Genomic DNA, 21,665 nt, shown 5'->3' with positions numbered 1-21,665 from the left:
ATCAATCTTCTGCCACGCCCCTATTCCACCCAAATCCCACACACAATAAACTAAAATTTATATATATATAAGGAACACTTTAACGTAGGTAAATTTCCATGACCAATAATACTGGTATACAAGGAGTAAATATATACCACCACACAATAACTGGATAATACCGCCATACTGTACTGAATAAAACCACTATACACAGACCAGTACACTATAAAGGATCTGTATAAGTGATTATATACAGGACCATATGGCGGTAGATATATCAGCTGTACACAGGATGTGTATACCATATAAGTGATTGCAGTTACATTTTGGGACTCACAATTACGTATTTTCTGATCAGCGGCGTCCTCTTTCCTTTTCTTCTCTGTCCGGATAAGACCGCCATGTGGATCTCTTAACATCTGCAGGAAAAACATGTCAGACTGCATTTTTCCAGTGCCCTCCCCTCCTCTACACAATCTTTCCATCTATAGGCCCACAAACTGTAATAATGCCCTCCTTGGTGTCCTGCACAGTAAACGGGCAGGTAGGTAGGTAGCCAGGTGTCACGATCACACCCTATCGGTCCAGCCAAGACGCTAGAGAGAGTGTGATGGTGCAAGGGTTAAAGCCGCCAGACCTCTGGGTATCCACTACTAGTCCCAGCAAGTCACCAAATTAACCCTTAGATAAACGTGTTTCCACCAGAGCTGCCTTCAGAAAGGTGAGCTATATATAAAAATACAGAAACAAATGACATACAGTTACAAAAATATATAAAAGAGTTTAGCAAGGCAAGTTCAGAAAACAAAAGATGAAGTTCTTACAGCATGATGGTATAGCCCTCCTTTTGTGAGTGAGAGTCCAGCTCTTGTCAGCTTTGGGCACAGCCTTGACCACCCAACTTTTAGTCTAGCATTGTTTTAAATATCATATCTATTTTCTTGGGAGGGAGACGCCATTCCCCCCTCCCCTCTGATCCCACCAGGGGGTCTTCTCTCTTCCTGGCCCCTTATCTGTTTGATTATATGATGGGACCAGAGTGCCCCTTACATCCTGCTGTTTCAAAAGAGCCTATGACTTCAAAGGAGATGTAAACAAACAGCCAGACCCCCCAATAAAATGCAATACACAAAAGGATACACCGTCTGAATGACCTCTCACCCATGTCTTGGATAATACACACAGTTATAATTTATAATACACATATAGGATTTTAATAATCAGGCCTTGGGCCTGACACCTCCCCCTTAAGATGGGGACAGAGAGATCTGGCCTCTCCAGGCTGATAGATCTGTCTCCATTAACCATCTATTTCTTTTCTTGACACCACAGGCCCTGCATTCCCAGGCAAAGATGGCACTGAAGGGGCCTATTTCCTCATTTAACTACCTTTTCTTTGCAGCTAAGAGCTGTGGATTGATCTCTACATCCTGAAGGGATCCCTGGCTCTTAGCTTCCTCCACTAGGTCCAGTAGGGGATCACTACCCAGCCCTTCCTCTGGTGCACTACAAACACTGAGTACCACCTTCTCAGGGTCATAGTATGCCATATTAATGTGTTACTGTCTCTGCCTCTGACCTTTCTCATCAAGGGCAACTACATATGTGCTGGGTTCTAGGCACTGCAAAATGGTAAAGGGACCCTCCCAGGCAGTCTGCAACTTATTCTGCCTGATGGGGTTCAGAACCACTACCTTCTGTCCCACTTCATAGACCCGGTCCCTTGCATTGTGATCATACCAGTACTTCTGCCTGGACTGTGCTGCTGTGAGGTTGTCATGTACCAGCCCAGTCAATGTCTGCATCCTGTCCCTGAATCTCAGAACATACTCCACCACAGAAGTCTCAGGGGCAGGTAGCCCCCCTTCCCTTTCTTCCCTAACTAAATCTCAGGGTCCCAGCACTTTGTGACCATATAATAATTCAAAGGGCGAGAAACCTGTAGATTCTTGGGGTACCTCCCTGTAAGCGAATAACAAATGGGGTAAATATTTTTCTCAGTCTCTGCCTTCTAGCATTTGTTTCAAGGTGCCATTGTTACCGGACACGCTGTCCAACCAATGTAGAGGGTTGTCATCAGTTATGACAGTATAATGCCTGCCGTACAGGTATGGCTGTAATTTTTGCAAAGCCCAGACCACAGCTAGACATTCCTTCTCTATGACCGCATAGGCCATGCCCAAATGTCCTGCCAGGGGGGTCTCATGGGCCAACCTCAGCAGCTCTTTCCTGTACTGCCTAGGAACCACTAACGGCCTTTCTCTCTCCTGGGCCCCTAGCATGCCTTTGGAAAGGGACTCCCAGTACAAGATATAATTTTCCCAATATACCCGATGCCCATCTGTGTCAACACCTGTATGTTCAGCACGTTGTCTCAGCCCTTCAAGGGAAGGGTCACTGCGCAGAGCTTCCCGGAAATGCTCCATTCCCTCCCCCCATCTTGTGGCATCAGGGAGCACATTTCCCCCAGGTGAACTAGCATCTCCACCTTCCTCTGCTGGGGCTTGCAAGCCACACAGCTTGCTCCTTGCATCACCATCCTCCCTTACTTTTAAAGCTGCTGACGTGTTACCACTGCCACCATTGGTATGCCTCCCTAGGGTTTACCTTTCTCCCCCTCAGTTCCAGACATAACAATACAGGCATCATACACAGGGCTATCACTCCTTCCCTCCTCCTCCTTATGCTCACAGGATTGGGACATATCACTCACTGCTGGTCCCTCATCCTTACATGTCACCAGGGGCACACCAACCCCTCCCCCTAGCCAATCTCCACTAGGTTTTGGCATTGGCATTGCATTGTCACCACATTTCACAATACACCCCATTCCACTTTTGGAAAACATTACTGGTTCAGTCACAGGTAAACAATTATCAATCCCCTGCACTCCCTCCCAGTTACCACATTTCGCAGTGTCTCCCAAAGTCTCGCACAGTACCTCAGAATGAACAGGGCTCTGTCCTAGCCCTTCCGGTGTGCAGGTAGTGTCCTCTGGAGCATAATGACAGAGCATCCGACCCAAATCATTCCCCAGCAGAACATTAACAGGGATGTCCTCAGAGACCCTCACCTCCCGCAAACCTTGGCCTGTACCCCAATCCAGGTACACATGGGCCATGGGCACAGCAGGCCACACACCTCCAATTCCTTTTAAAGCCATGGTTCTTCCAGGGATGATGTCCTCTGTATCCACCACTTCAGGCCACACCAAGGTTAAGGAGGTTCCAGAATCTCGCAAACCCACTGTCACCCGGTCACCCACAGTTACACTCTGCATGTTATCATCTCTTTTCTCCACTGCTCCGGACACCAGAAGAACGGCTGTGTGTCCTCCAGCTACTGGTGGAGAATTCTTTTTGTTGGGGCAAGTGGCACTCAGGTGCCCAATATTGTTGCATCTGTAACATGGGCGGGTGTCCCCCTGACCCAATGTGGCTCCTGTTGCTTTTGGGAATGATGGCAAGAATTTACCGGCTTATCTGGTGGTGCTTTGTGGTTGTGTGGCTCCCCTCCAGGTACTTGCTCCAGCTTGTGCAGATCCACGCTTTGCTGCTGGCGCCCGGTTATTGGCAAAGTCATCTCCTAGTTCTGCTGCTTCCATGGCTGTCTTGGGCTTGCGGTCCAAAATCAACTCTCTGGCTTCAAAGCTCCGTGTTTGGAGAAACTGATCCAGGACCATCAAGTCCTCCAGGGCCTCATAGATAGTGACTTGTAGGCCCCCAGTCCATTGCCTGAATGCAGTCCTTAGCTGACCTGCATGTTCAGTGCAGCTTTCTGTGGCACTTTGTTGCAAAGTCCTAAATCTTTTCCGAAAAGTCTCTGGAGTCAGATTAAAACTTTTTAGCAGGGCAGATTTTATTCCCTTATAGTCCTGGTCACTTTCAGAGGGAAGCGAAGCAAACACATCCAGAGCTTTACCTCGCAGCCGTGGGGTTAGATATCGTCTCCACTGTTCCTTAGGTAGATGGAACTGCCAGCAAACCTTTTCAAATCCCCTCAGGAACACATCCAGATCACCACCTTTCTCCAACATGGGGAAATGTTCCAAGCAGGGTTTGTGGTCTCCTTGATCCTGCACATCAATCCGTGCGGATGAAGCATCCCCTCTCAGCCTCAGAACCTCCAGTTCATGCCTCCGCTGGGCCTCTCTCTCTGCCGCCTCTCTCTCTGCAGCTGGTATCTGTGCCTCTCTCTCTCTCTCTCTCTCTCTCTCTCTCTCTCTCTCTCTCTGCGGCTCGTGCCTGGGCCTCCCTCTCTGCAGTTTGGTACTGGAGAAGCAGTTGGAGTTTCATATTGGCATTCACATTCCCATGGTGTTGTAAGGCAGTCCGCATATAAGAGTCCAAGGCCTCATGTGGAGTACTGTCCTGATGGGGAGTAATGTTGTATTCCCCAGGAGATATCAGTCCTTGGATGGCAGTTCCAGCTGTAGGACTTTGTCTCATGTCACTCAGCTCTTCTGCACGGGCATCATACTCCACAAGATCAGCAATAAGTTGGTCCTTGTTCTTTCCTGCAGTAGGGATGTCCTTTTCTTGGCACATTAGCTCCAGTGCAGGCTTGGACTGCTTGCGATATGCCTCCATTTTTCCGAGATGAGACAAAGGAGGTAAAACAGGAGATGGGGAGGACAGAACTGCCTTGCACTCTTTTTGTATGTCTTTTAAACCAGCACTGAGCTCTGTCTTTGGAATTTACACACAAGAATATGTATGCAATTTCTTTTTAGTGCTAAGATTTCCTTACAGGTAAAATCCAGCAAGCACTAAAAATCTCTAAATATATCCCGACGCTGCCACCAGTTGTCACGATCACACCCTATCGGTCCAGCCAAGACGCTAGAGAGAGTGTGATGGTGCAAGGGTTAAAGCCGCCAGACCTCTGGGTATCCACTACTAGTCCCAGCAAGTCACCAAATTAACTCTTAGATAAACGTGTTTCCACCAGAGCTGCCTTCAGAAAGGTGAGCTCGTATATTTAGAGATCAAAGACCAGAGCTGATTAATTAAACATTTAATCTGATAAAAGGTATCACAGTGCTGACTATATAAAAATACAGAAACAAATTACATACAGTTACAAAAATGTATAAGAGAGTTTTGGCAAGACAAGTTAAAAAAACAAAAATGAAGTTCTTACAGCATGATGGTATAGCCCTCCTTTGGTGAGTGAGAGTCCAGCTCTTGTCAGCTTTGGGCACAGCCTTGACCACCCAACTTTTAGTCTAGCATTGTTTTAAATATCATATCTGCTTTCTTGGGAGGGAGACTCCATTCCCCCCTCCCCTCTGATCCCACCAGGGGGTCTCCTCTCTTCCTGGCCCCCTTATCTGTGTGATTATATGATGGGACCAGAGTGCCCCTTACATCCTGCTGCTTCAAAAGAGCCTTTGACTTCAAAGGAGATGTAAACAAACAGCCACACCCCCTATAAAATGCAATACACAAAAGGATACACCGTCTGAATGACCTCTTACTCATGTCTTGGATAATACCTCACACACAGTTATAATTTATAATACACATATAGGATTTTAATAATCAGGCCTTGGGCCTGACACCAAGTAAATAGATAACTAGGTAGGTAGATCAGGAAGCCAGATATGTAGGTAGGTGACAAGTTAGGTAGGGGGCTAGCTAGGTAGTTAAGCAGCCATGTATGAAGGCCAGGTATGTACATAGTTAGGTAGCTGGGTATGTAGGTAAGTAGTTAGGCATCCAGGTATAAAGTTAGGTAGCCCCCCTCCCCTGTAGGTATAGGCAGCAGAGTTAAACCCCCTTCCCAATAGGTATAGGAACAGAGTTAGCCCCCTTTCTCCTTAGGTATAGGCAGAGTTAAAAAAAAAAAAACCTCCCCCATGTCCCATAGGTATAGGCAGAGTTAAACTCCTTTTTTCCCATAGGTATAGGCAGATCCCCCCCCCCTCTTCCCCATTGGTATAGGCAGAGCTACACCCCCCTCTTTCCTCTTTCCCATAGGTATAAGCAGAGTTACACCCCCCCTCATTCCCATAGGTATATGCAGTTACACCCCCTCTCTTTCCCATAGGTATATGCAGTTACACCCCCCCCTCTCTTTCCCATAGGTATAAGCAGAGTTACACCCCCCCCTCTTTCCCATAGGTATATGCAGTTACACCCCCCTCTCTTTCCCATAGGTATATGCAGTTACACCCCCCTCTCTTTCCCATAGGTATATGCAGTTACACCCCCCTCTCTTTCCCATAGGTATATGCAGTTACACCCCCCTCTTTCCCATAGGTATATGCAGTTACACCCCCCCCCTCTTTCCCATAGGTATATGCAGTTACATCCCCCCCTTTCCCATAGGTATATGCAGTTACACCCCCCTTTCCCATAGGTATATGCAGTTAAGCCCCCCTTTCCCATAGGTATATGCAGTTACACCCCCCCTTTCCCATAGGTATATGCAGTTACACCCCCCTTTCCCATAGGTATATGCAGTTACCCCCCCCTTTCCCATAGGTATATGCAGTTACACCCCCCCTTTCCCAAAGGTGTATATGTAGTTACACCCCCCTCTTTCCCACATGTATATGCAGCTACACCCCCCCCCCCCTCTTCCCCATAGGTATATGTAGAGTAAATCCCCCCTCCTCCCCTGTAGGTATATGTAGAGTAACCCCCCCCCTCCTCCCCTGTAGGTATATGTAGAGTAACCCCCCTCCCCCTCCCCATATGTATATGCAGAGTTGAGAAAAAAAATAAAAAAGGATGCTCACCTGATATCCCACGCAGCGATCTCCTCAGCAGGGCCCGCGTCTTCTCCCCTCCACAGTACAGGCGCCGTATGAGTGACGTCACCGGCGCCTGTACTGCGTGCTGCGTGGGGGCGGAGGTCACGTCTCCTCTGTGTAGCTGTAGATGCAGCTCACACAGAGGGGACGCATTCTCCTGTATGTACGTGTATCGCGTATACAGGAGAAGGCAGCGCTGGGGATCTGGGACGAGTGTCCCGGATCCTCAGTGGTGGTGACGGCGGGTCAGTCCGCCCCTGGCACCCTCCTTGTGAGCGGCACCCGGGGCGGACCGCCCCGCCCCCCCCCCCCCCCTTAGTACGCCACTGGCCTATACTATTAGAATTAGGATTGATGCAGAGATCCGTCCGGATTTAGGGGTCTATTTAGGTCCGGTGATCTTGCGGAGTCAATAGGGATTGAGGTAACTCACAGATTTGTAATGATGGCCCTTGCCACAAGGCTTGGGCCTAGTCACTGCTGATGACAGCTGCGCAGATCCTCCTCCATCAGCAGCCCACGAGGAAAAGAAAGAGATTAATGGCCGCCGATCCCTTATATGGGCAGGGCCGTTTTGGATTGGTCCGAGTCAACTGTCACCTGACTTCCTCCAAAGGTCCTTGAACCAAAAACGATAGAGTTTTGGAACGCATCACATGACCCGCAGGTCCTGTGACACTACAACAAGGTAAGTACACTTTATTTACATATTTACACATTGAATTTGAATAATTTTAACTATTAAAGGGGTGACAAGGGGCTAACTATTGATGAGGACCCCACCGGTAATTAGGGACTCTGACTTTGTGGACCTCACCACAAGGTAACGGATGCAATCTGGTACCGGGACACCATATATATATATACATATGTATATGTATACATATTTTATACAAACAAACATAAATACAGGGAGTTGTAGTTTTTCAACAGCCGGAGGCACTCTGGTTGTAAAACGTTGATATACACACACACATGCATAAATCAGTGTTTCCCAATCAGGGTGCCTACAGCTGTTGCAAACCTAGAACTCCCTGCATGTCTGGACAGCCTATACAGGCACCCTGGTTGGGAAACACTGATTACAGACATACAGGGGCGTAGCTAGAAACCCTGGGGCCCCCTAAACCCCAGACAAAGACTGTCCGGGCATGCTGGGAGTTGAAATTTTGCAACATCTGGAGGTATCCTGGTTGGGAAACACTACTCCACCTAGGAACCCCCTCCTCAGCATGTCCCCCATTCCTCCATACCAGTGTCTTCCAACCAAGGGGCCACCGGTGGCTGCAAAACTACAACTCCCAGCAAGCTCAGACAGTCAAAGACTGTCTAGACATGCTGAGACTTGTAGTTTTGCAGCAGCTGGAGGCACCTTGCTTGGGAAACACTGCTCCACACAGTACCCCCCAAACCAGCCGCCCACCACCACCACCAGCATGCCCCCACTCAGCATTTAAAAAAATGATTTTACCTGGCTTCTGGCAGGTGGTGGCTTTTACATGGCCAAATCCTGGGCATCCACAAGAGGAGGAGGGGCAGGGGGCTTTTCATCTTTTTGGAACTTGGATGCCTGGACCCTCCTCCTCCACTCCATCTTGACTCCCACTGCAGACAGAAGACAGGGGATGGGGCTATCACCCATCGAGGGGCGGGGCTTCAGCCCGGGTGAGTAAATCCAGCATCCAGCACACCGGAGCCCTCACTTGAGCATCTCCCTACCCGTTTTATGTGAGTGACCTCTGCTGAGAGCCTTAAACTGCAGCGAGGCTGACTTCTAAATGATGGCTGCAGTGTTACATTCCTTCCCTCCCCTGAGCCACAAACACTCTAGCAGCCACAGGGGGCCCTGGGCAACTGCCCTGTTTGCACCCCCTAATGCCGGCCCTGCCTGCGATCAGACATCGTATCCCCTATTCTTTGGATAAGGGATGAGATGTCTAGGGAGTAATCCTTTAAGTCAAGTCCAGTTAAGTATCCAGTCCAGTTAAGTCCACTAAGTCACGCCTCAGTCGATAAAGACTACAAGTCACAGAGTGCCCGTTAATGTGACTGTGGTTCCCTTATTGTATCCTAAAGCTGAACTGCACTACTACAATGACCTCCCGACCTACGATGGCCCCGACATACGATAATTTCAACATACGATCATTTCATCATACGATCACTCTCAGAGGCCATCGCATGTTGAAGGCAGCATCAACATACGATGCTTTTGTATGTTGGGTCCATCGCATAAACGGCTATCCGGCAGCGCAGACTTCTTCAGCTGCCACCGGATAGCCGTTTACGGTGCCCCGTGAGCTCCGGTGATAGTCACTTACCTGTCCTCGGGGCTCCTGCGCATCCTCTTCGGGATCCCTTCCATCATCGGCGCTCTCCATCGTCGTCATCACGTCGCTGCGCACGCTGTCCCGTCATCCAATAGGAGCGGCGTGCGTAGCGACGTGATGGCGGCGACGGAGAGCGAGGATGCCGGGGAAGCAGAGGCCTTGCTGGAGCGTCGGGGACACCCCGGGGACGCGGCAACAGCGATGGAAGGCGACATCCAGGGCAGCGGTGACGAGCGGTGACGGTCCGGAGCGGCGGGGACAGGTGAGTACAACTTTGTCTAACAGTGGTCTACAACCTGCGGACCTCCAGATCTTGCAAAACTACAACACCCAGCATGCCCGGACAGCCAACGGCTGTCCGGGCATGCTGGGTGTTGTAGTTTTGCAACATCTGGAGGTCCGCAGGTTGTAGACCACTGTCCTATACTTTACATTGCACGGATCCCTCAACATGCGATGGTTTCAACAAACGATGGTCCGTTTGGAACGGATTACCATCGTATGTTGAGGGACCATTGTATTGAACTGTACTGTTGATACCATCTTGATACAATTCCTGATGTAAAGTTTCAAGTGGTGTCCCTAACCTGACATTGGCACCGGACACCGATTTACCTTGGAGTGTGATGGGTTAACACTCCTGACATCATGAACATTCACCTCAGGCACACCACCCTACAGTCTACATACACAACGCCATTAGCCCAAGACCACATCTCTTTTTGGCGTCACAAACAGGATCCATGTGCATTTCTTATTCCAAGATAAAACCCCCCCAGTGTGAACAGAGATTAGTGCAAGAAAAACGCATGAGCTGTGCGACAATTCTCCAAGCCATTTGCTAGTACTGGACTGTGTTTTAGGCAAGAGTGCCCTCAGAGGGGGAGATTTTATTACATCTGCCATTACAAACTGTGTGGTGTTCAAGTTGTCAGCCGTGTGTAAGCAGGGAGGAGAATTCATGCTGCATCATCAGAAGTCCCCCCAGCAGGGGTTAACAATCCAGTCTCCAAAGCGCGCAAAAATTTCTGGCCGGCGGCCATTTTGTCATGGCCCTCTATGAAACAAAGTGTTTGGCTCCGCCTCTTCAGTATAAGCTGCCATGTTGGAAAGTACACCTGCTGAAGCCACTGCAGTGAGTCCTAAGGTGGCGGCAAGCATCCAGCCAGTCACAGAGGCTTCAGCTGAAGTGTTTGCTGTACTTGTTGGCAATAGTCTATATATACTGTAAAGAAATCTTCTTCCCAACACTAAATTAGGAGAAGGAGATTTCTTTGCAGTATATATAGGCTATTGTTTCCCACCAAGCCCCTGAGGAGGTCACTTCTTACTGGTGTTCGAAATGCGTTGGGAAATATTTGGGGACTGCATTTTATTGGGCTAGCCAATGTATCTCCATAATGCACTATGTAATGTGGTACATTTTTGATTTAACAGTGTGTCTTTATTCCCTCTCTGCGTCTTATTGGTGGAAAGGCCTAACTGGGCAGTATCCACAGTACATTGACTTTATTGTGTATTGATTTTTAATATACAGTGGTCCCTCAACATACGATGGAAATCCGTTCCAAATGGACCATCGTTTGTTGAAACCATCGTATGTTGAGGGATCCGTGGAATGTAAAGTATAGGACAGTGGTCTACAACCTGCGGACCTCCAGATGTTGCAAAACTACAACACCCACCATGCCCGGACAGCCAACGGCTGTCCGGGCATGCTGGGAGTTGTAGTTTTGCAACATCTGGAGGTCCGCAGGTTGAAGACCACTGGTATTGGAGGTTATACTCACCTGTCCCCGCCGCTCCGGACCGTCACCGCTCATCACCGCTGCCCTGGATATCGCCCTCCATCGCTGTCGCCGCGTCCCCGATGCTCCGGCAAGACCTCTGCTTCCCCGGCATCCTCGCTCTCCGTCGCTGCCATCACGTCGCTACGCACGCCGCTCCTATTGGATGACGGGACGGCGTGCGCTGCGACGTGATGATGACGATGGAGAGCGCCGACGATGCAGTGGATCCCGAAGAGGACGCGCCGGAGCCCCGAGGACAGGTAAGTGATCGTCAGCGGACCACACGGGGCACCGTAAACGGCTATCCGGTGGATGCTGAAGCAGTCTGCGCTGCCGGATAACCGTTTATGCGATGGCCCCGACATACAAAAGCATCGTATGTTGATGCTGCCTCTGAGAGACCATCGTATGTTGAAATGATCGTAAGTCGGGGACCATTGTAGGTCGGGGGGTCACTGTACAATTAAAAGTCAAGTTTTATTCACTTCCCCTGTATTCTCTGGTAATAATTGATTGGGAAACCTGCTTATTCTCGGTTGGTAGATACCTTTACTACATCTACATTTTCTATGATATATTGACTGCTAGAAGCAAAATTCCCTTAAAGATCAGATACACTCAAGTATTATGACCAGAGAGTGTATCAGGTTAGGCGATCAGTTCCTAACACACATAATAAGCAGTATCGGTAACGTGATAGGTAATAAACAGAAAGACCCACGGGGGTGTCCCAGGGGTTAGTAATAAAGTATTCAACAATTGAACATAGACTTCTACATCCAAGTGCATAACCAATTAGGTATCAAGATACACCAAGTAAATCCATATATATCCAAGTAAATCCTAACCCCTGGGACACCCCCGCGGGTCTTTCTGTTTATTACCTATCACGTTACCTATACTGCTTATTATGTGTGATAGGAACTGATTGCCTAATAGGATACACACTCTAGTCTTAATACTAGAGTGTATCTGATCTTTAAAGGGGTACTACGGCGCTTAGACATCTTATCCCCTATCCAAAGGATAGGGGATAAGATGCCTGATCGCGGGGGTCCCGCGGCTGGGTACCCCCGTGATCTTCCATGCAGCACCCTGTTAGAATCAGCAACTGCCACGCCCCCTCCCATAGGCTTGCATTGAGGGGGCAGAGCGTGACGTCACACGGGGAGGAGCCGTGACGTCACTATGCTCCGTCCCCGTGATCGCCAGTAATCAGACCCGGAGCGAGCACGCTCCGGGGACTGATTCTAACGGGGTGCTGCATGGAAGATCACGGGGGTCCCCAGCCGCGGGACCCCCGCGATCAGGCATCTTATCCCCTATCCTTTGGATAGGGGATAAGATGTCTTAGCACCGAAGTACCCCTTTAAGGGTATTTTGTTTCTAGCAGTCAATATATACCTGCATTTAATATCTGCATTATCTTACTGCTAACTTAGCCAATGGTTAGCTAGGAGGTTAGCTAGGAGGTTCCATGTAGGCCCAGGTCATAAGGACAGGAGACCTACAGTTACTAGGCAGGTATTACCAGACAACAGTGAGATCAGGGTCCCTTGCTCCAGTAATACTGACTGCAATAATATTAATCTTGTCCACACTAATTGTTTATAAGTCACTAATTGAACCATATGATAATTCACAAATAAATATTCATGTTGGAAAGTGTTCTTCTTGATTCCTAATGATTAAAGGGGTACTCCGCTGCTCAGCGTTTGTAAGAAACTGTTCCGAATGCTGGACCCGGCACTGGGAACTGAAGCTGTGGTTCAGAGCAGACAACTTTAAGTGGCATCAACCTGACAGAGCAGGTGGACAAGATTGTTCCGCAGCGGGACACCACAAACTCCCCCTCTTAAAGATACCTGCCCTCAGCATATGTCATGGAGGGTGGATGTTGCTTTAAGACAGAAAAATACTAAACACAAAATTGGTGCAAACTGTATCCTGGAGCATTTACCAAAATGTCCTTCACAGGTATGAACAGGTGTTACGCCGAGCGCTCCGGGTCCCCGCTCCTCCCCGGAGCGCTCACGGCGTCTCTCTCCCTGCAGCGCCCCGGTCGGTCCCGCTGACCGGGAGCGCTGCACTGACATGGCCGTCGGGGATGCGATTCGCACAGCGGGACGCGCCCGCTTGTGAATCGCGTCCCAAGTCACTTACCTGTCCCGGTCCCCGGCTGTCATGCTCTGGCGCGCGCGGCTACGCTCTCTAGGGCGCGCGCGCGCCAGCTCTCTGGGATTTAAAGGGCCAGTGCACCAATGATGGTGCCTGGCCCAATCTTCCTGATTAGTTTCCACCTGTGCACTCCCTACTTATACCTCACTTCCCCTGCACTCCCTCGCCGGATCTTGTTGCCCTTGTGCCTAGTGAAAGCGTTCCCTTGTGTGTTCCTAGCCTGTGTTCCAGACCTCCTGCCGTTGCCCCTGACTACGATCCTTGCTGCCTGCCCCGACCTTCTGCTACGTCCGACCTTGCTCTTGCCTTATCCCTTGTACCATGCCTATCTCAGCAGTCAGAGAGGTTGAGCCGTTGCCGGTGGATACGACCTGGTTGCTACCGCCGCTGCAAGACCATCCCGCTTTGCGGCGGGCTCTGGTGAAAACCAGTAGCTACTTAGAACCGGTCCACCGACACGGTCCACGCCAAACCCTCTCTGACACAGAGGATCCACCTCCAGCCTCCCGAGCCGTGACAGTAGATACGGCCATGGATTCCGCTGAGGTGCCGCTGTCAAGTCTCTCCGACATTTCCACGGTGATCGCCCAGCAATCCCTAATGATCACCCAACGAAATCACCAGCTGTCATACTTGACCACCGTGACACAGCAACTTCAGTCACAGATACAGCAGCTGCTGCCGCAGATACAGCTACTTCAGTCACAGACACAGCAGCTGCAACAGCAACAACCATCTCCTCCGCCGGCTCCTGCAGCTCCTCCGCAGCGACCGGCCGCTCCCAACCCCTGCTTGTCCCTGCCGGACAAATTTGATGGGGACTTTAGACTCTGCCGTGGTCTCCTGCCTGGGAAGGCCCTGCCATGTGCCACACCGCCCGGAGCACCTCTCTCACAGTATCCTTTGCAATCCACCCCTGTGCCTCCCGCCGAGGAGGCTATGCAAGTGGATCGGTCCCGCCTGACCCCTGAAGAGAGGACTCGCCGAAGGAAGAAAGAAGATTTACTTCTATACTGCACTGTGCGTTACCGCACAGAACCCCTGCTCTTGAGCATGGAACTTTTTGTTTTGCCCAAATGCTCCTCTGAAGTCCTCCTCGGTCTGCCATGGCTCCAACCCCCATCCTCTGCCCTTGTCTGGACCACCGGGGAGATCGGGAGCTGGGGTGCTTCTTGCCACAGAAAGTGCCTCACGTCTGCTCCCAGTCCCATCAGTCAAGCCTCTGTGTCTCCCCCTTTACCTGACCTCCCCAAGGCCTGTCTGGACTATGCTGTGTCTCCTCCTCACGGCTCCCGTCCTGTTGACACTCTGCCCCGTGCCGGGCTTGACCCTCTTCCCTCCCTCCCCACCCCCACGCCTTCTTGTGTGCCCGCTGTTGATGTGGTTTCCCGGGGCTTCGCCACCATCTGGAAAAAGACTCTGAAATTCCTCATGCTGGCCTCATCCCGGGTGAAGAAGCTTGCCGGAAAAAAGAGAAGAGCTCCTCCTGTTTTTGTGTGGCTCTCCGCCAAGTATATCGGCTTCCGTGTCCCCAGTTTTTATCTCGGACCACGTTATCTTGGACCCTTTGTAGTCGAGTGCTCAGAGGAGAGATCTTGGGAACCTGAGGACAACATCCTGGACAAAAGTCTTATCCTCAGGTTCTCAGGCTCCAAGAAGAGGGGGAGACCCAAGGGGGGGGGGGTACTGTTACGCCGAGCGCTCCGGGTCCCCGCTCCTCCCCGGAGCGCTCACGGCGTCTCTCTCCCTGCAGCGCCCCGGTCGGTCCCGCTGACCGGGAGCGCTGCACTGACATGGCCGTCGGGGATGCGATTCGCACAGCGGGACGCGCCCGCTTGCGAATCGCGTCCCAAGTCACTTACCTGTCCCGGTCCCCGGCTGTCATGCTCTGGCGCGCGCGGCTACGCTCTCTAGGGCGCGCGCGCGCCAGCTCTCTGAGATTTAAAGGGCCAGTGCACCAATGATGGTGCCTGGCCCAATCTTCCTGATTAGTTTCCACCTGTGCACTCCCTACTTATACCTCACTTCCCCTGCACTCCCTTGCCGGATCTTGTTGCCCTTGTGCCTAGTGAAAGCGTTCCCTTGTGTGTTCCTAGCCTGTGTTCCAGACCTCCTGCCGTTGCCCCTGACTACGATCCTTGCTGCCTGCCCCGACCTTCTGCTACGTCCGACCTTGCTCTTGCCTTATCCCTTGTACCATGCCTATCTCAGCAGTCAGAGAGGTTGAGCCGTTGCCGGTGGATACGACCTGGTTGCTACCGCCGCTGCAAGACCATCCCGCTTTGCGGCGGGCTCTGGTGAAAACCAGTAGCTACTTAGAACCGGTCCACCGACACGGTCCACGCCAAACCCTCTCTGACACAGAGGATCCACCTCCAGCCTCCCGAGCCGTGACAACAGGGTATTAAGATAAGAGTTCATGTGGCATAATAAGAATTTCCTTGCATACACTGTAACACATTTTGTGCTTTTTGAGAACTAAAGTCCCAGTTCGTGAAGGTGCAGAAAAGTTCACAGGGTGCAGCCCTTGGTGACCCATGTCACATACCCTATAGGAAATTCGTACTTTCTATACGCTAAATATACTGTACACATATAGTATATTTATAGTATATTTAGTATATATGACATCACGAGCTCCCTGCGCCGGCTACGGCGTTCGGAACAGTTTGTTCCAAACACTGAGTAGCGGAGTACCCCTTTAACCCAACATATTTCCTATACTACCTTAGACATGTAACGTCTACACAAGTTATTTCTATGCGAACTTTGTTAGATACAGATGGACCATCAATCTCCTCATCCTCAGTGTCACACTACTCGTTGTTTTTCCTCACAATCCTCCTCCGTACCCTCATCACTTCTCACAGATTCAGATGTCACTTGTACAATATCAACTGGCTTATTATTACCCCCAGATGGCAAATCAGTACGGACCACAAATGAGTGAATGCCACCCAATGGGATACTGCCAGGCTTAGATACTTGTGAGGCGAGACCTATCTGTGCACCCAAGTGTCCTAATACACAGCCAGAATGCTAAATAACAACAGACAGAAATATCAAGGTAAGATAAAGCATAGTGACAATAAGTTCAGGAACCAGATAAACATTAGATATGATAAAAGGTACAAGACTGAAATAACAGGATAAATATAACCAGAACCAGGATATGCAGGGGATGAACAGGTTAACTGATGTCAGATTCTATACAGTTCAGGATTTCCAGAACACAATTCACACACTTGGAATCTGTTTAGACTTATTAGGTCCTTAGTCCTGTTTGTTGGTTATTATGTTAACCCCTCATGTTCTTGACATGCACCCCGATCTTGTACAGTCTGTCTGTTATTTTTGACTCTGATGCCCCAGCACATTAGTGCAGTGTATGGACTGGCTCACTGCGAGGGTGTCTGTGCAAGTAGGCAGAGAAAGTAGTTTTAGGGAAAGTTAGGGTGCAGTTCTACATTACGTGATCATGACAATGATCCCTAATTTTTCTAGTCAGTATTTTGTGTCATTAGTCAGGCAATGTCTAACCTTAGTCAGTTAGCAAATGTCTGTAGTATAATGTGGTCTCCTACTGCGTTCTAGGTTCATTCTAAGATAGAGGTACGTTGAAATTGAAAATTCACTAAAGTAGTAGGAATTTCTCAAGAAGCTTGTAAATTATGTCTAATATGTAAATTGCAACTAGGATGTGTACAGTATATTTAGCGTATAGAAAGTACATCGAATTACCAAGGACTGTACCCTGTGAACTTTCCTGCACCTTAAAGCGTACCTGTCATAGTGCAAAAAAAAAGTGATATGTTGCTCAGGACCCAATCCTGATCATGTGCATATATATATATATATATATATATATATATATATATATATATATATATTTATGTGTCTCGGACCTATATATCCAGAGATATAAGCATTTATCTGCTGGTGAGTTACTTTTTCATTGTGCAGGCTGGAGGGGGCGTGTCAGTCTGTCTCCCTCACAGGAGCAAGCCTGTGCAGTCAGCCAATCAGTACTCTCTACTCTGTAACCCTTTCCTCTCTGGTTTTATGCTGTGTCATGTGTTAGAGGAAGATACTTGGAGCTTGCCTGCAGTAATCAGAAAACATTATGGTGAATTCATAACAGGATAAAATGTATAAATATAAGAATAGATCTTTATAAAATTAGTGCAAGGATTTTTTAGATAAAAGTACAGAATTTTTATGAATACATGTTCTATCTGTTTTATCTTCTCCTTGTAAAGCTGGATGCTAATCAGCATAGCTGTCACTATGTGTCTCATTCATCTTTCACAGTCTCCTGAATGTCTGATCAACTTCTTTGTCATTCAGGAGTCTGAGAAAGCTTTGACTATTTCAGCATGCTGGGAGTTGTAGTTTAGTAACAACTGAAGCTGCAATGTTTGTAAATAACTGTGTTAGAGCAGTGTTGCCTCCAACTGTTGTAAAACTACAGCTCCCAGAATGTCCACACATCCTTTATCTGTAGTTTTGCATAAACAATAGAAATCTCCTATACTGGATACCGGTATGCTTTACGGCCGGTATCCAGTATGCTGTAAAATCTAGACTAGTCTGTCTGGCTAAAAGACAGGCGACCCCTAGTGGTGGCTATATTGAGCTTGAATTTCAGGTGAAAATTATTTTTTTTTTAAAAAGGTGTATATTGTGAAATGTCATATTATAATGAGTCCTGCAATATAAATATAAACGTTTTTAACAATGACAGTGCCTTTTTAACGAACTGGGACTTTAGTTCTCAAAAAGCACAAATTGTGTTACAGAGTATGCAAGGACATTCTTATTATGCTGCATGAACTCTTATCTTAATACCCTGTGTACACCTGTGAATGACATTTTGGTAAATGCTCCAGGATATAGTTTGCACCAACTTTGTGTTTAGTATTTTTCTGTCTCAAAGCAACATCCACCCTCCATGACATATGCTGCGGACAGGTTTCTTTAAGAGGGGGAGTTTGTGGTGTCCCGCTGTGGAACAATCTTGTCCACCTGCTCTGTCAGGTGGATGTCACTTCATGTTGTCTGCTCTGAACCACAGCTTCAGGTTAAAATGTAGTGTACATTGTGATATATCCTTACTGAATGTTCATCTGTTTAATGTAATTGAATTCTTCTGTCACATAAAGAGTCAGCTTATGACATGTGCACTTTGGTCAATCAGGGCCTCCTGCCCTTCTCCACCCAGGTCTGACCAGACGGGGAGGAGTTAGTTAGTCAGTGTGTGAGCAGAGTTGGTCTAAGACAGACTTCTTCTGGATGACCTGTCCCTCACCACATGGAGACAGGCCCAAAGACCCAGTTACAATTCCTGTTCCTGAGTGACTTCACTCTTCACTAGGATCCTGCTGACCAGGTCGTCAGTCCTGTCAAGTCTAAGCTTTGGGGAGAACAGAAAAGTCTCAGGGGCCCCATAGCCAAACCATGGATAAAGGGTTGAAGATTCTCCGGCCAATTCTGTCCACTAAGCACTCACTTTGGATTCCATACTGTGAACCAGGGCAAGGCAGAGTCAAGTCTAAATTAGGTCAAGTCTAAGTCAGTCAAGTCTATTCACGTCAAGGCTTGCAAAGTCAAGTCTGGTTAAGTATAAGCCACATCTCAGTGGAAAAAGACTACAAGTCCCAGAGTGCCCGTTAATACAACTGTGGTTCCCTAAAGCATCCTTCAGCTTAATTGCCCTTCTACTGAACTGCACTATTTGTACCATCTGGCTGCAATTAATGAAGTAAAGTTTTAGGTGTTTTCCCTAACCTGGTATTGGAGGTATTCTTTACCCGGCACTTTGCACCGGCAACCACTTACCCTTGAAGTGTGGTGGGTTAACACTCCTGGCGTCATGAACTCTCATTATAGTCACAACACCCAATAGTCTACAATACACACCGTGGCCTGACCACAATTGTTTATTTTTTCTTGTTTGTTTTTTGTTAATAGCCGAAAAATGTGATCAATCACCCTAGTGCAAGTGAAAGAGCAAAGCATGTTCACACTAAAAAATAAGTGTACGAGGATAACGTCTTATGCAAGACCTTCTCTGATCTTTTTTTTATAAAGCCGAGGAACGTGCTCTCGATTCACCCAAAGTGCAAGAAAAAGTGCAAACGTGTTACACTAAAAAAACGTGCACAAAGGATGCGGTCTATCGCAAGACCTTCTCCGATAGGAGAGAGGCCCCCCAACAAACTTTACCCTTCGCCTCCAGACCAAAAGGTACCTGCGAGGTTCCAGGTTCGATGTCCCTTTTCGCCAAAGCTACTAGGGGACCACAAATGCTTCCGGCATCCCCCTTGGCGTTAGCCAAGGTATTTGCCCGCAGAGCCGATAACGGTAGGTACCCTGCCAAAGCAGGAGTACCCGGGGTGTTTGCAGGGAGGTGCGGAACCTAATGGCCACACACACCTCCCCTAGACCGCCAGGAGGGACACCCAGAAGGGCTACCTCATCCTGACAAATCCTGTGAACACACAACACGCAAAAAGTGACACAGTGAGACAAAAAAGAAATAAGTGAATGTGCAGGTATACTGCCCGGACATCCGGCCGGATCTATAAAAATTTCTCTGATCCTAGCCAGAAGGCCGGGAATCAAGAGGTGAGTGCCAGAAAGGTGAAGAGATTATGGTGCCCGCGCTTCAACTCAGTGAGTCCATCCTCCCAGTGAGTTTCGGCACCTCGGGGTCACCACTCCCCGAGGCACAAAAGTACCTCGGCTCTAGACCCTCTCAGCCTCATGGCGAGACCCAGAGGGAACAGGTCACATCGGGGCAGCCGTCGAGCTGATTCCTCAGAACCAGCCCCGGAAAGCCCCGGTACACCTGCACCCTCCATGCAGCACCCATCCCCACAAGCCCCATACCGGCGTAGTTTGCCACCGGCATGAAAACTGATAAGAACAGATACTACACTTGATCTTAGCCAAAAGGCCGAGAAGCGATGCAAGACCTTCTCTGATAGGAGAGAGACCCTCCAACAAACCTTACCCTTCCCCTCTGGGCCTGAAGGAACCTGCAAGGGTCCGGGTTCAATGTCCCTTTCGCCAAAGCTAAAGAGACCACAAGTATTCCCAGCATCCACCTAGGCATTAGCCCGGGTATCAGCCTAAAGAGACGTATACAGATGGCATCCTTGCCAAAACAGAGGACGCCCTGGGTTTTGTGGGGGGGTGCGGAACCCAATGGCCACACACTTCCCCTAGACTGGCAGGAGGGACACCCAGAAGGGCAACTGTACCCTGACAAGCACACACAAACGTGACACAGTGACATGAAAAAATAAATAAATAAGATGATAATGCAGATCTATTAAAATTCCCTGAACCTATGCTGAAGGCTGGAACTCAAAGGGTGAGTGCCAGTAAGGTGAGAGCAAAGTAGCACCCATGCCACCGCTCAGTGAGACACCAACACCCAATGAGGCCAGGCACCTCAGGGTCACCATTCCCCAATGGCTCTGCAACCCCCGACCCAATGACCAGACCTGGAGGGAGCAGATCTCATTGGGGCAGCTGTTGAACTGGTCCTAAGACACCATCCCTAAAACGCCCTAGTACACCCGTCCCTTCCATGCAGCAACCCATCCCCACCAGTAACCCCAGTACAGGTCACTGATAAGAACGAATACTACACTTAGCCAAAAGACCAAGAAGCGGCATGTTGTGAGTTGTAGTTTTGCAACATTTGGATACCCCCAAATTGTAAGAATAAAAAAAATATATATATATAAGTAAAAGGTATTGTTAATATATTACGTAATAAAAATGTTTAATCTATTCCCATTGGGACTATGAAAACCTTTCTGGGGGCCTCAGGAAGTGAAGAGGTTAATACTAGTAAAATTGATGTTTGGGGGTAAAAAAAAAAAAATATTAATATACTGTACATCTTATAGTCTTTAACTGTGGTCTTTAAATTGCGGCCCTAGAGATGTTGAAAAACGACAGCTGTCCGGGCATGCTAAGAGTTGTCGTTTTGCAACACCTGGAGTTGCACTGGTTGGGAAACACTGCTGTATAGATTGGTGACTTTTGCAGTATGGTGCGGATTATAGTGTATGCTTTATGCAGTTGTTTCCAGCATTCCATGTGTGTTTCCTAGTGCATCTTATAGTCTTTAAACTGTGGTCTTTAACTGGAAGTTGTCGTTTTGTAACACCTGGAGGTGACCTGGTTGGGAAACACTGCTTTATAGATTGCAGACATTTGCAGTATGGTGCGGATTATAGTGTATGCTTTATGCAGTTGTTTCCAGCATTCTGTGTGTTTCCCAGTGCAACTTATAGTCTTAAACTGTGGTGTTAAACCCCTTAATGACCAAGACCATTTTCACCTTAAGGAATTTTATTTTTGCGTTTTCGTTTTTTCCTCCTCGCCTTCTAAAATCCATAACTCCTTTATATTTCCATCTACAGACCCATATATGGGCTTGTTTTTTGCATGACCAATTGTACTTTGTAATGAAACCTCTCATTTTACCATAAAGTGTACGGCAAACCCCCCCCAAAAAATTTATTAGGGAGGAAATTTAAATGAAAAACAAAATTTTGCACATTTTGGAGGGTTTTGTTTTCACACTGTACACTTTACGGTAAATGT

At 48.5% G+C, this 21,665-nt stretch overlaps 1 pseudogene; it reads right to left on the bottom strand.

Annotated features, from left to right (window-relative positions):
* Positions 1–19,901: 19,901 nt before the first annotated feature.
* Positions 19,902–20,010, bottom strand: LOC130283552 (U2 spliceosomal RNA; annotated as a pseudogene).
* Positions 20,011–21,665: the final 1,655 nt, after the last annotated feature.

The sequence above is a fragment of the Hyla sarda genome, chromosome 7 (genome assembly GCF_029499605.1).
Source record: "Hyla sarda isolate aHylSar1 chromosome 7, aHylSar1.hap1, whole genome shotgun sequence".
Classification (NCBI taxonomy): Eukaryota; Metazoa; Chordata; class Amphibia; order Anura; family Hylidae; genus Hyla; species Hyla sarda.
The sequence above is the reverse complement of the archived record's forward strand: the minus strand, read 5'-3'. Positions and strand labels throughout refer to the sequence as shown.